Here is a 15,883-nt window from a genome sequence, read left to right as displayed (position 1 = left end):
TGGCATTATCAGTTCCTCATCTGCTGTCTGAGGATGCGGTATTACTGGAAGATGATATTTTGACAAGGGCTTTGTGAAGAGGCTGGGAGCACCTTGCACTCAGACTGTGTGCCTTTTCTTTCCTTACTTTGGAATTCAGCAGTAAGATTGCGCTGACTGCTGCTTCATAAAGAAACCATCTCATCCTCTTTATCCAAAGCAGTTAGAATCAAGGACAAAGGAAGGAAGGAGAATGACTTGTTTAACTAATCTAGAAATCTTTCCATCATGTGAATATTTTAAATTTGGACAAAAACTCTTAAAAACTTGATGTTCCAGTGAGGAGTCATGAGTGTGGTTTACACATGCTGGGACTCTTTGAGGGCTGGGAGAAGAAAGTTCTCTGAAATTTTAGCCTCAGAATCATATGAACTTGGAAGTCACTCCTACAAAAGGGAATGTCAGTGTTATACAGTGTCATTGCACTGTAATGAATGGAGTGTAAATGCATTCAACAGCACATGGATTCCATTTTCGTTGATGATACACTTGGATTTAGAAATGAAGGAGAAAAGCCTTCAGAAAATAGGTTTTTGGTTTTTAAAATATGTAATATTAAAAAGAATTTCAAAGCACCAAACTGTTCTTGACACCAGATGAACCCAAACCTCTGTCATATTTATGCATTTCTAGTTCAAACCCCCAAGGCTGATTTATTACCAGCCTCTTAGAGAAGTTGATCATAATCCTTCTTTATGTCAATGAGAATAGAAAATTTGAGATAAAAAATGGCCCTTCTGATGGCTTTCCCTGACTCTGTGTGAGTTATAGAGACTGTATGGCTGGGTTTCAGAGACTGACACTTAAAATGGTCCTAAAAAATTTTAACTGAAAAGTGATCAATTCACAGACTGCATATAGATAAATCTTCATCACAGCTGTTTTTTTTTTCTGTAATGTTTTTTTATTTTGAGAGAGAGAGAGAGAGCACGAGCTGGGAGAGGGGCAGACAGAGAGGAGAGAGAGAATCCCAAGCAGGCTCCACTCTGTCAGCCCGAGCCCGACTTGAGGCTCAATCCTACTAGAACAATGAGATTGTGAGATCATGACCTGAGCTGAAATCGAGTTGGATGCTTAACCGACTGAGCCACCCAGTTGCCCCTCTTCATCATAAGTTCTAAAGTGGCTAGACTTCAGCATTCCTCAGGATCCCTGAAATGCAACCTTATGTCTTCTGTTTACAGAACACAGAACATTGCTGGGACAATGATTTGATTTCTTTTTTTTAAAGACTGATTTAGGTTTTAGGCACAGTAAGGACAACTGCTGGGAAAATGTGTACCCAAGGTTCTCAGGGCATTCTCCAACTTAAAACACTAAAATAACAGTGTAAATTAATATGTGTGTAGAGTGAGCATAAGTGTATGCTTATTTGTTTATACCTGCCTCATCACCAAACAGAAGTCAGCTTGTTGTTGTTTTTTTTTTTTTATCCCGTCTATTTCCTGTAAACTGGAAATTATTTCTAAAGACTTGATGAGATTCAAGTTAATTATTTATGGGTATAGTGCACTATAGGTGATGTTGTGGTTTCATATAGCATCATAGCTATTTATTTAGCTCGTGCTTCTGTAGGTTATTCTTTAATTTGGGCGAGCTCAGCTGGGAAGAGCTAGTCTAGGGTGGGCTTGGTTAGTCTTGGCTGGGTTTACTCTTGCATCTGGTCAGCTGGTGGTTTGGCTGGGTTGACTGGCTTATGTAGGCACACCTCGTTTTATTGTACTTTGCAAATACTGCGTTTTTTACAATTTGAAGGTTTGTGTCACCCCTCGGTCAAGCAGGTCTCTTGGTGCCATTTGTCTAACAGCATTTGCTCCCTTTGTGTCTCTCTGTCACATTTTGGGAATCTTTGTAATATTTCAAATTTTTTCATCATTATGCTTGTTACGGTGATCTGTGATCAGTGATCTTTGATGTTACTATTGTAATTGTTTTGGGGTGCCATGAACCGCACCCATATAATAAGGATGAACCTAATTGATAAAATATTGTCTGTGTTCTAACTGCTTCACCAACAAGACATTCCCCTGTCTTTCTCCCTCTTCGTGGGCCTCCCTGTTTCCTGAGACACAATATTGAAATTAAGCCAATTAATAACTCTACAATGGCAATGAAGTGTTCAAGTGAAAGGAAGAGTCAATTGATGTGGCAAACTTCATTGTTCTCTTATTTTAAGAAATTGCCACAGCCACCCCAAACTTTGGCAGTCCTCACCCTGATCAGTCAGCAGCCATTAACATGGAGGAAAGACCACCAGCAAAAAGATTACAACTTGCTGAAAGCTCAGATGATGGTTAGCATATTTTAGCAATAAAGTATTTTTTTAAACTTTATTTATTTATTTTGAGAGAGAGAGAGAGAGCATAAGTGAAGGAGGGGCGGAGAGACGGGGAGAGAAAATTCCAAGCAGGCTCCACATTGTCAGTGTGGAGCCCGATGTGGGGCTCAAACTCATGAACTGTGAGGTCATGACCCAAGCCAAAACCAAGAGTTGGACGCTTAACTGACTGAGCCACCCATGCACCCTGCAATATTTTTAAATTAAGGTGTGTTCATTATTTTTTAGACGTAATGCTATTGCAGACTTATTAGACTATAGTGTAGGGTAAATGTAACTTTTATACGCATTGAGACACCAAAAAAACCTATTTAATTTGCTTTATTGTGCTACTCACTTTATTGAGGTGGTCTGGAACCAAACCTGCAATATCTTTGAGTTATGCCTGTAATGGATTCAGCTTGGATGGCTCAGATGAACGAGACCTTTCTCCAGGTGCTCACTTGTCCTTTTCCTTTAGCATAATATTTTGGACGTATTCACATGGCAACTCAGGGTTCCAAGAGTGAAATCAAGAACACACAAAGCCTCCTGAGGCATGGGTTCTGACCTTGTACAGTATCATTTCCGTAAGAGAAAATCTCAACGCCAGCCCACAAGTGGAGAAAAAGACTACTTGATGGAAGAAACTACAGCATGACATTGCTAGGGCATAGGTACAAGGAGAAAAAGAATTTATGGTCATTTTTTCAATCTACCACACAGGGTTTGTGTTTTTCACAAATGGGCCAACTAGCGGGAAAATTTCCCAGGCTACTGTTGAAAATGTAAGTTTCTGAGAAACCGGGTATTATGAATATGTCAGAGTAACAGAGAAGCCCTGAAAATGAGAATTTTGATTTCAGTGTAGATGGCAAATCAGCAGTTGGTGAGGAGTTTTTTCTAAAAACTATTGTGGCAAAAACTTGCTGTGGCATATATGTGTATATATGTATATGTGTGTATATGTGTGTGTGTGTGTGTGTGTGTGTGTGTATATATATGTATAAAATTTTGCCTCAGTGTCTCAACTGTAGAATAGGGACATCCAGTTAGCTCACTTGAAAGTGTAACTACCAGGAAATAAAACCTGTAGGGTATAGAATATACTATGGACGGTTGCAAGACATAACAGTGCTGTGTAGAGTAGGATCACTTTAGAACAAAGCACCATAGACTGAGTTGCTTAGGCAACAGAAATTTATTTCTTGCAGTCTAGAGGCAGTAAGTCTGAGGTCAGGGTGCAGCAGCGTTGGATTTTTGGTGAAGGCTCTCTTCATGGCTTGCAGACTCTGCCTTCTTGCTGGAGAGGGGGAAGATTGAGAGAAAGGCGGCGGGGAGGGGAGAGAAAGCTCTCTTACCTCTTCTTAAAAGGGCACTGATCCCATCATGAGGACTCCACCCTTATGACCTCATCTAAACCTAATTACCTCCCAAAGGCCCCCCACCCCCAAATATCATCATCTCAGGGGGCACAACTTCAACATAGAATTTTGAGTGACGCATTTAGTCCATAACAAGTTGCACGCACAATCACATTTTCCTGGGTTATATTTAATGGAAAGCAAGCAGCAGTTTGAATGTTTAGGTAGATATGGTAGGATATTTCCAATATTTAAAGGGCTCACGTGTGGAAAAGTAATTAAATCTTGTGGTGTCTCAGAATTGGGAATTGGCAGATAAAAGCTGTGAGGATTATAGAAAGCTGACTTCCGTTTATTATAAGAAAGTCCATTGGAATCATTTGGGCTCTCTGTAATGGGGGAAATAGCCTGCGATATGAGGTCACAAGTTCTATATCTTTGGTTCAGAGAAAGGTCCTGCTTCACTTCACTGGTTGTCAGTTCTATTCCACACGGGGCATTTTGTTAAGTATTTGGTAGATGGTGGATTTTATTTTACTGTGGTGTAGTTTTGTTAGGGATAAGTATAGGGACTTCTGCAGGGTATTGAGAAGAGGGACTCTCAAGAATATGACACTTGTTGTTCCTGAAGAATCTGTACATCGGATGAGAAAATGGCCTCTCCAATCCAATAATTTTATCCTTTGCTGAACCAAAGGCTGCGTGACCTGCTAATCCTCATTTTCTCAGCAGGCGGCGCTCTAGCACCAGGGATTGCGTAAAAAGTATCACTTGAGCGAAACAAGGACTTTTTTGGTTAATGTTTGTTTTTCAGGCAAAAAAGGAAAGCTGTTAGGAAAAATAAACAGTTTATCAGGCATTCCGACAAAGACACTTCAGAGGGAAGACAAGCTGTCGCTTCAAGGACAGGAAGAAAAATCCCTGCGTTTGTAGAAGCATCAGACGCTGCGTGAGTGCCTTGCAAGGAAAAAAAAATCGTGAAATGAGGAAGAAAAAACAGCAGAGATAATAGAGAAGATTAAGAAAATAGAAAACAATTGAAATCATCTGCAAGCAAGCATGGAAGAGTAGAGCCTTGGGAGAGAGATGTGGAGGAGTAGCATAGCCATTGGAAAAAATGAAAACTACTTTAATATAATTGAGAATCATTCTAAGTATTCAGATGTACCATTTACTTTAGATGCCGTATCTCCCGCATGATTGGTTTCAGCTGGCCAGCCCACAGCCCTTTCTTGTTTTAAAGCTTTCAGTGTTTTGAGGTCTTCAAGCACATAAATTTTTGCACCTAATGACAAGTGTGTGATTTCTGGATTGAAGTCACTTCACTGTTTTCCAGATTTTCAAGCTGGGAAAAGAGTAGATGAGTTAGGAACCCAGATTTAATGAAACGGATTGGGGCAGGAAGAGTTAAATTAAAAGGAAATTGTGAAATTGGTTGGATTTCTGAAGTGCCATCTATGCTTACCTCTTCCTGGGATTAGGGAAGATGCTCCCAATTTAGTCTTCACTTCCTCCAGTTGGCCACTTAAGTGAATTTTCTCAAGAAGAACTTCTTGACATTTATCTTTTTGTATCAAATCAATAGCTTAGAGAATCTCTTTTTGTAAGGTGTTTAATGCAACATCATTTCACTTGGTTTACTCTTTCGCATAGCGAGGTTTAATCAGCAGAGTACATTACAGTAACCTGAAAATAATGCATAAAACCAAAGGATAGCCATTGTGAGATTGTTATTGTGATCTACCCATGGTCTCTGTAATATTTGAGTGAAATTAATGTGATGGCAAAACTATTATATACATGGTTCTGAAACTTTGGTGTGCATCCAGATCACCTGAGGGCTCCTTAAAATAGAGACAGCTGGGCCCTACTCAGAGTTCCTCATTCAGTAGGTCTGGAGTGGAGTCAGAAAATGTAAATTTCTAACAAATTTCAGCTGGTGTTGATTTGCTTGGTCCAGGGACCTCACTTTCGGAATCACTGACACATTTGCTGAAAGGTTCTATTTGATTTTGTTGTAACTTTGGTTCCCCACTCCCAACGTGATATAAGCTCAGATCAGATATTTAATTAACAAAGAAGGAGGAGGACAGAGGGTGAGAGTGTGCCTTGTTGAATACCTCCTATGCTCCTACCCCTATTTTGAGTTCTTTACATTCTTTTTTTTTAAATTTTTTTTTTAACGTTTATTTATTTTGAGACAGAGAGAGACAGAGCATGAACAGGGGAGGGGCAGAGAGAGAGGGAGACACAGAACAGGAAGCAGGCTCCAGGCTCTGAGCCATCATCCCAGAGCCCGACGGGGGGCTCGAACTCACGGACCGTGAGATCGTGACCTGAGCTGAAGTCGGACGCTCAACCGACTGAGCCACCCAGGCGCCCCAGTTTACATTCTTAATCTTCTCAGTTGATCTTCCCTATGATCATAAAAAGAGGGATTTACTCTTCCCCCTGAACATATGTAGAATCGAAGTCTTGAAGAGCTGGGGAACTTTCCAAAGGCTGTCAGCTAGCAAGTAGCTGAACTGGAATTTGGACTCTGGTTGTGCTTGACTACAAAGGCTGCATTATGCAAGAGGACTTCAAAAGCATTCATCAAAGTTTGATTCATTGAATTTTTGCAGATTGCAGTTCAAACCGTCTGTACACGATTGACCACAGACAAACTCCTTAATTTCTGGACCTAAGTGTTTCCATTTCTAAGGAGATAAGTATCTCTCAGGCTAGTATGAGGATTAAGTGAAACAACGTATGTCAGAGTGCCTAGTATAGTATCTGGCATACAGTAAGTGCTCCTTAAGGCTGAACTCCCTTTCCTTTCCTTAGAAATGCATGTATTTAATCCAAGTTCATCTTAGAAATGAGTGAGAAAGCTTTGACTGGAATAGAGACACTCAGATTCCAACTTGTCCCAGGGAACTTGAAGTGCCTTAGTGGGGACGGAAGGCAGCCATTCTTTTGACAGTCGGCAAGACCGACCTGGGTCTTCTAGATTTCTCCAGATGGAGCCTACCTCTACATTTGCTTCTGATGATAGTGGGTGTCTGTCACAAATACCCTGTGACAGTCTCCAGGTGAGTTGTCCAGAAGCCCTGTGTATTCCACCCACTCTCTTGGTTTGGATTCCATCCCCTTCCCGCGTACCTTCACTTGGTAATCCCATTATCCTTGTTATTTCTGAGTCTGTTTCTTTTGACTAATCTTTCTCCTGGATGTGGATCATATTTTCCTGCTTCTTTCCATGTCTAGTAATTTTTTAGATGGTGACCTTATAAATGTTATTTTGTTGGGTGTTTAGTTTTTTTTTGTCTAAATAGAATGTTGATGTTTATTTTGGTAGGCAATCAACTTACTTGCAGATCAGTTGGTCCTTTCTATGCTTGTTTTCAAGTTTTGTTAGGACTGGTCTGGAGTACCCTTCACTCTGCTACTAAGGCATGACAATTCTGGAATTGCTTTGAATTTCCTCTATTTAATGAGTTGTCTCCACTCTGGCTGGGGGGACCTAAACATCTCCTAGGCTCTGGGAATTGTTCAGCTGCTAGCAGTTGTCCTGTTTTTGGCTTTGTGGAGCTTTATCGAAGTCTTTACAGATTAGTATTCAGTTGAAGACTTGAGGAGACCCCGTGCAGATTTCTTGAAAACTTTTTCTGCATATGAATTCCAGTTATTTTAGCCTCCCAAAGGGCCTATCTTTGTATCCTTAACTCAAGTGAGTCTGCCAGGTTCTGTCTGGGTTCCTTTCCCTGTACCAAAATCCAGAAATTACCTCTAGGCAGAAAACCAGGTCAATTGTAGGAAGGGTTCACCTTACTTATTTCCTTTCTCTCAGAGATTACAGTCCTTCTCTGCCTGATGTCAACTGTTTCATATATTTTGTCCAGTTTTCTAGTTGTTTACAGTGTGAAGGTATGTCCTGTACCTTACTACTCCATGAATGGATGTAACAATCTGTGCACCTTCACTTGGTGGATTCTTACTTGGCTCAGTTCTGAGGCTCAGTTCAGCTACCATCTCTCTTGGGAAACCTTCTGGATTCCTATCAGTTTGACTTAGGTGCTACATATTCACCTGCTGTTTATTTTTCCATCTGCCCCCACTCCCAAGGCTATGAGCTTCTTAGAGCATGGGTTGCAATATCTCAGCATCTTTAGCCCCGAGCATGGCACTTAGAACGTAGTAAGTGCTCAATAAATGCCCAATGGCTAAATGAATAAATTACATTGATTTGTATTTTTTGACTTTAAGGTTTGCTAAGAGTGCTCCTCATTCATCCTTTATTTCTAAGGCTCTTCTTCCCTGGTCTTTCAAACTCGAGAACATGTTGCTATAAACAACCCGTGTCCTGCACAGGAAATATGGGGGAAGTCTGCTCTAAGTCATTTGTATCCTATGGCATAAATGACTAACTGTACATCAAAATGTGTGACCTCTGCATAGGTAGGGTTAGATAGCACCCCTGGGATAGGGTTGCTAGGTTTAGCAAGGAAGCAAGCAAGCAATTGTGAAAAATAAGACACTAGTTACGTTTGACTTTCAAGTATAATATTTGGGACATACTTATACTAAAAAATGATTCTTTTTTTTCTTTTTTTCCAAAATTCAACTTTAGCTATGCATCCTTTTTTATCTGGCAGCACTACTCTAGGAAGTAGGTGCTCAGTGGGGGCTCTATTCTCACCAGTGAAACATAGTGAGATGTGATGTGTAATTCATGGTGTGTGTCACTGCCTGGTTAAGGTTGCTGAGGTGTGTGTTCCCCACTCTGTTTCCCCTTCTGCCTGAATGCAGAGGCCTAGGATGCCTGAGGGAGGAGCAGGCCACAAGTAGGGAGAAACCTGTGTGCCTGCATTGCATATGAACGGGAGCTTCTCACAACCTGCTCTCGACTGCTCCGTGAACGAGAAATGAACTTCAGTTGTGGTGAGTCAGTAAAGCCGCGGGGTTTGTTTGTTAGTAGCAGCTAATATGGTTCTACTTCATGTTCTGTAGAAGTGACATGTGAATATTTTCCCTAAGGTTCTATCTACACTGCTTACTTGGTAGCTGCAGTTGCATAACTCAAGATACCTCGAACTCTGTATGTTCGTTCAGACCTGAATTTGTGATTTCTCCAGCACCAAACTGGTCCTGTGCTCTTTATCTTCTGTGAATGGTATAACCATCCACCCATTCTTTTTTTTTTTTTTTAACTGTTTATTTTTGAGAGAGAGAGCAAGCGAGAGAGAGAGCAAGAGCGAGCCTGTGGGCAAGTGGGGGAGGGGCAGTGAGGAGGGGCAGCGAGAGAGGGGGACAGAGGACCCAAAGCAGGTTCTGCGCTGACAGCCTCGAGGCTTGAACTTGTAAACTGTGAGATCAGGACCTGAGCTAAAGTTGGACGCTTTCTTGTGCCACCCAGGTGCCCTACCATCTACCTACCCTTGACACCTCCTTTTCTCCCATCCTCAGTATCCAATCCACCATCAATTATGTACGTTTTGCCTTTTAAATAGGTAATCAGTTGGGGCGCCTGGGTGGCTCAGTCGGTTGAGCGTCCAACTTCAGCCCGGGTCACGATCTTGCGGTCCGTGCGTTCCAGCCCCCCGTCGGGCTCTGGGCTGATGGCTCAGAGCCTGGAGCCTGCTTCCGATTCTGTGTCTCCCTCTCTCTCTGCCCCTCCCCCGTTCATGGTCTGTCTCTCTCTGTCTCAAAAATAAATAAACGTTAAAAAAAAAATTAAAAAAAAAATAGGTAATCAGCCCACCTCTTTCTATTTTTATTGCTGCCACTCTAGTCCAAACAATTCATATCTTTTGTATGGACTACTGCTGTCGCCTACATTTTGTTTATCATCTGACCCAATACAACCTCTCAGCCAATCCATGTGTCTGCTTTGCAGCCAGACGTGATCTTTTCAAAACCCAAACCTCCTCTTGTCACTCCTCTGGCTAAAACTCTCAAGGTATTCCATTGCTCTTAGGACAGCACCTCTGATGTGACCTCCCAGGCCCTGCAGGCTCCGGCCTCATGCTCCCTTCTCTTTTCTAAATTCTAGTCATCATAGCCCACCCCTGCTTCTTTGAATGCTCTATACATTCTTCTCCACAAGACTTTGTACAGCTGTGCCCTTTGCTAGGTATGTTGCCTTCCAGCTTTTTGCTGAGCGAATCCTTAGTTTTTTCTTCAGATCTCAGGACTAAGTTCAGTCAGTTCCTTTCAGGGAAGCCTATCCTGACTTTCCTAAACTAATTACTTCTCTTCTGAGTTTTCATAACAGAAAGTAGCACTTAAAAAAAAATTTTTTTAAATTTAATTTAATTTAATTTAATTTTTTTTTTCAACGTTTATTTATTTTTGGGACAGAGAGAGACAGAGCATGAACGGGGGAGGGGCAGAGAGAGAGGGAGACACAGAATCGGAAACGGGCTCCAGGCTCTGAGCCATCAGCCCAGAGCCTGACGCGGGGCTGGAACTCACGGACTGCGAGATCGTGACCTGGCTGAAGTCGGACGCTTAACCGACTGCGCCACCCAGGCGCCTCTAAATTTTATTTTAGAGAGAGAGAGAGAGAGAGAGAGAGAGAGCATGAGTGGGGAAAAGGGACAGAGAGAGAGAGAAAAAAAAATTTCAAGCAGGCTTCCTGCTGAGTGTAGAGCCCGATGTGGGGCTCTATCCAATGACCCTGGGATCATGAGCTGAGCTGAAATCAAGAGACACTCAACTGACTGAGACGCCCAGGTGCCCCAGAAAGTAGCACCTTTTTTGTAGCCCTTACAACGATAGTGACTTTTATTTATATGCATGGTTCTTTGATTTAATACCTGTTTCTTACCCGTTAGCTCTGCCACAACAGAAAATATTTCTTTTTGTGCTTATCACTCGATCTTAAATAAATATTTGTGTTAGGTAGAGATCCAACTTAAATGTTTTCTAATTTAGTTTCCAGTTGTCCCTAAAACACTTCTTAAATAATCCTTCTTTTTCCTACTGGTTTTAAATATTATTTTTATCTAAATGTATTCTGACCCATAATGAGTCTCTTATAATTTCCTATTCTCTTTCATCTCTCTATTATTACACTAGTGACACCTTAAAAATCTTTTGATATTTGGTGGATGAAGTCCATGTATTGCTCTTATTTTTAAAGCATTGCTTGACTGTTCTTGAATATTTTCTCATTCAGAGGGTATTCATAATCAGTTTGTCAAATTTCACCAAGGAATCATATTGGGATTTTGGAGCATTTGCATTGAGAATTTATGGGTTGATGTAGGAAGGACATAATGAGTTTTACAATAATGAATCTTCATACCCAGGGGCATGGAATGTCTCTCCCTTTATTCAGATCACATTTTATCATCTGGAGAAAATTTTTATAGTTTTATTCATGTATACATTTTGTACGTTTCTTTTCAAGTATGTTCTTAGGCATTTTATAATTTTTTGTTGCTACAGTGAGTGGAATTTTGTTTCAGTATCAGTAAATTTTTATATATTCATTGTATTTTCCCAGGATAAGAGAAGGGAAAAGGTTAGCATGTGTGTTACAAAATGTTAGCAAATAGGAAAGGAAGTACCTGGCATAGCAATACCAACCATCAAATAAACATGCCCCAGTGACGGGGTCTCTAAAGCCCAAGAGGGCTCAGTCTCCCGCAGTTCAGAAATGAGGGGAAGGGATCAGGGAAAGAGCAGAGAGGTACACACTTTTTTCTCCCCAGTAAATTCAAGATTTCACACAAAGCTTTGGTTTCTAGTGGTAAACATGCATGGAGCTACATTTATCTATCTCCTATTAAACAGTCTTGTGGCCACTTTGACATAAGTTTCTTGCACCTGTATAAAATCCCTAATTGATTTGGATATACATTCATCTTCCTTTCTTGGTCTGTCCCTGCTCTCTACATGGAAGTCCCCCTTAGTGCTTCTACTTCTCTCTACTCTAGGTTTAGAAATTAAGGTAGGTTTGAGCCATCCAAATACAAGTATGTTAGTATGAATCACATCAAAGAATAGTCTTGACACAGGAGATTGGGAACCAGGGATGAAATGTTCTTAGCTTCTTCAGGATTTTTGCATAAGTCATTTATGAGTCGTGGAGATACCCCACAAATTAAATTGTATGTGTGTGGGCTTTTTTTGGGGGGGGGAGAAAAAAGTGGGGATAGGGTGAGAGTCAAATTTTTAGGGAGGAGATCTGGCCCAAAATGGGAAATAGGGGAAGGGGAACACAGAAGAAAGGATTGGGTAAGACTCCCACACTTTAAGAAGAGAGGTCATTGAGCTATGCTCCAGTTTCTTTTGCCTGGCACAGAAACTTTTGTCAAAGATGCTTTGGCTATTTTTCTCAATATAAAAAAAGAGGTGTGTAAACAACAAAACCCCAAAAGAACATGGAGAAGACCAACACATGATATTTACACAAACTAAGCCACCTAACAACCACCCAATCAGCTACTCATGAAGTCCTACCAATCCCAGACAAATATGATAACTAGAGGTTGGCAGAGATTAGGGAAGACAGGACTCAGGATCAGACATACATCACCCAGTGTGTTCTATTGCATTTGCCCCATTTCATCACGTATGTAAATATTGTTTACATCTACATATCAATAATTTTTAAAAAATATTTATTTTTGAGAGAGACAGAACACAAGTAGGGGAGGGTCAGAGAGAGAAGGAGACTCAGAATCTGAAGCAGGTTCCAGGGTCTGAGCGCTCAGCACAGAGCCTGAGGCGGGGCTCAAACTCCTGAACCTTGAGATCATGACCTGAGCTGAAGCCGGATGCATAACCGACTGAACCACCCAGGTGTCCCCTACATGTACATATTGTTTAGTGCTGAACCAAGCACTGTACTAAGGTTACAGTTCCTTTCTTTCTTTCTTTTTTTTAATCACGATCCCGAACAGCATTTTATGAATCCTATAATTATTTTACAAAATCTAGTGCTCCACTATAGAGAGACAGTTTTTGTTCCTATTGCTTTGAAGTTATTGTTTATATTGCTAGGAAAGTATTTTAATACTCCCTATATAGATTATGTGCGTTTCTTTCTTTTTTTAAAACTGACTTGTTTTATTTTTTTAAATTCACATCCAAATTAGTTAGCATATAGTGCAACAATGATTTCAGGAGTAGATTCCTTAGTGCCCCTTACCCATTTAGCCCATCCCCCCTCCCACAACCCCTCCTGTAACCTTCAGTTTGTTCTCCATATTTATGAGTCTCTTCTGTTTTGTCCCCCTCCCTGTTTTTATATTATTTTTGTTTCCCTTCCCTTATGTTCATCTGTTTTGTCTCTTAAAGTCCTCATATGAGTGAAGTCATATGATTTTTGTCTTTCTCTGACTGACTAATTTCACTTAGCATAATACCCTCCAGTTCCATCCACGTACTTGCAAATGGCAAGATTTCATTCTTTTTGATTGCCGAGTAATACTCCATTGCATGTATATACCACATCTTTATCCATTCATCCATCGACCGAAATTTGGGCTCTTTCCATACTTTGGCTATTGTTGATAGTTGCTATAAACATGGGGGTGCTTGTGTCCCTTCGAAACAGCACACCTGGATCCCTTGGATAAATGCCTAGTAGTGCAATTGCTGGGTCGTAGGGTGCTTCTATTGTTAGTTTTTTGAGGAACCTCCATACTGTTTTCCAGAGTGGCTGCACCAGCTTCCATTCCCAGGTTACACTTCCTTTCATTTTACTTTTTCCAGAGTTGTTAATCACATCTATTTATTTTGCTTAGTTTTCTTCGTACCTCTTGCTAATTTATCCCACACCATCTGGCAAATAATTTACCAATCCCAACCTCCTGCCTTCCCATATCTCCCTCCTGGAGTTCACCTTTCTGCTCAAGTCTGGGCTCTGTGCTCCTGGGCCTGCTGTCCTCCTGGGACTTCTCCTCTTAGAAGTTTTCTGTCCTCTCTTCTCTGTTGGGTTCAGTTTCCTGGATTCTGTGCCTTCTTCTGCCTCGGTTATTTTCTTCCATTTCTCTCCGGGAGCTTTTAAAATCTCTTCTTTATTCCTGGTGTTCTGAAATGCCACAATGATGTATTGTAGAGTGTGTCTTCAATTTTATTGTGGTGGGTTATAAATGGCTGATTTCTATCCAGAGAGTCACATGCTCCAGTTCTGGAAGTTTGCTTTTTTTTCTTTTTTAAAGTTCTTTTTCCCATCGCCTCCTCCCCCCCATCTTCATTTCTGGAACTCCCCATATTTGAATAGTGAATCTCGCAGATTGAACTTCTAATTCTCTTACTCTTTTCTTTCCTCTTATTTTATGTTCTTTTATTTATCATCTGGGGGATCTCTTTTGTTGACTTTTCTAAAGTTCCTATTGAATTTTCACTTGTGTCTATCACAGGTTTAGCTTCCAGGGGCTCTTTCTCTCTCTTGTTCTTGATGCTTTTTAAAAATAGCAGCCTGCATTTGGTTCGTGGATGTGACAGTGTCTCCTAGGACTCTGTGTGTATTCATTTTAAGTGGTTTTTTCCCCCTACAAGTTGCTTTTTTTAACGTCCTGCGTAGCTCTATTTCTTCCAGTTCCTTTTCCTATTTATTTGCTTTGCTCTCTGTTTTCTGTTCAAGGCTTCCTTTAAATGTCAGGTATTGCTGAGACATTGGTCTGTTAGAATGAAGAGTGAGGCACAGAAAACTGGCAGACGTGTGTGTGTGTGTGGGGGGGGGGTGGGGGCAGGCTGTCTCACTGCTGGCCTCTATCCTAGGGTGGCCGAGTGGTGAACTGGCTTTTTCACTGGGAGATCCTGAGATGTTAGTATCTGTATGTCTTTTCTCTGGGGCTGTGCAGTTTCTCCAGAGAAGGATCTGCCTATCCTGTGCTTGGGGGTTTCCCCACCATGGTTATAGAAGTTCTGGGAGCTTGGCTAGGAAAGGGAGGGAGGCAGAACTCTCACCATTCAGGAGGCAGAATTTCACTAAATCCACCACTTTTAATTCAGCACCTCACCTTAACTTCCCACTATTCCTGATGTTCCAGAGTCTGGGGCTTCCCTGAGACATTTCTCCAGAGGGTAGAACATTCTTGTCCTGCAGTGGTCAGGGAGGGGTAGGACTGCGATTTGACTTTCAGTCAAAACCTGTCTTTCAGTCTGTGATGTACATGTTGAGGTGCCAGATCTCCCTTCAAGGAAGGACTTGCTGCCCCAGCTGCTGTCAGCAGGTAGCCTTCAGTTGTCATCCCCCTCGTGTGTTTTTGCTTCAGCTCAAGGTCATGCGCTTCTCTGGTGGCCCACATGCAATGATGGGTGGAGGTGAGACCTGAAGGCTGGGCCATGTTAGCTCCACATGGGGCAACTCTGATGGGCCATCTTAGGTCCAGAGCTCCTCATGGGGTTGGCCAAGGTTATTTATTGGGCCTTCTTGACTTCTTCTTCTTCTGCCTGATCCCTTCCATAGCTGTTGATCCCAAAGAGGTTTCCTAATGTACATCCTGCCCTCTCAACACCATCTTGGACTCTGTTCCTGGGGATGCAAACTGGTGACAACAGCCCAGACTTAATCTCCTCCTCCTTGATCCTCTGCAGGAGCTGTGGCAATCCCTGAAGGGGCTGGCAGCTTGAGGCATTCTCAGCAGCTGGGCAGTAGGTCCTTCTGTGAAGGGGCATCTGGAAGGCACGTCCTCATGTCCACACTGCCACATTTGATTCTCTCTACCCAGTTCATTGGGCTGGGGGCTGTTTTGTTTGTTTTGTTTTTTAAATTAAAAAAAGTATATATATATATATATATATATATTTTAATTTCCACACTGCCAGCACAGAGCCCGACGCAGGGCTCAATGTGGGACTTGATGTGGGGCTCAAACCCACGAACCACAAGATCATGACCTGTGCTGAAATCAACAGTCAGACACCTAACCCACTGAGCCACTCAGGTGCCCCGGCTGGGGGCAGTTTAACTAAGGATCCTCATTCTCAGTGGTGGAACAGAGAGTGGCCTATTATAGGAGGAGTGGGATAGGTTTTGGAAACCAAAGGGCTGGATTTGTATAACTCCTGATGGGTCAACTGTGATTTTAGACAAGTTGCTTCACTTTTCTGGGTTTTATTTTCTCTTGTGCAAAATGTGGAAAATAATGCCTATCTCTTAATAATGCCTACCTAGACCTGTTGTGAGGGTTAGAGTCAGTAACTCATGAAAAGTTCCTAG

The sequence above is a fragment of the Puma concolor genome, chromosome C2, assembly GCF_028749965.1.
Source record: "Puma concolor isolate L17-30 chromosome C2, mPumCon1.1.hap2, whole genome shotgun sequence".
Taxonomy (NCBI): Eukaryota; Metazoa; Chordata; class Mammalia; order Carnivora; family Felidae; genus Puma; species Puma concolor.
The sequence above is the reverse complement of the archived record's forward strand: the minus strand, read 5'-3'. Positions refer to the sequence as shown.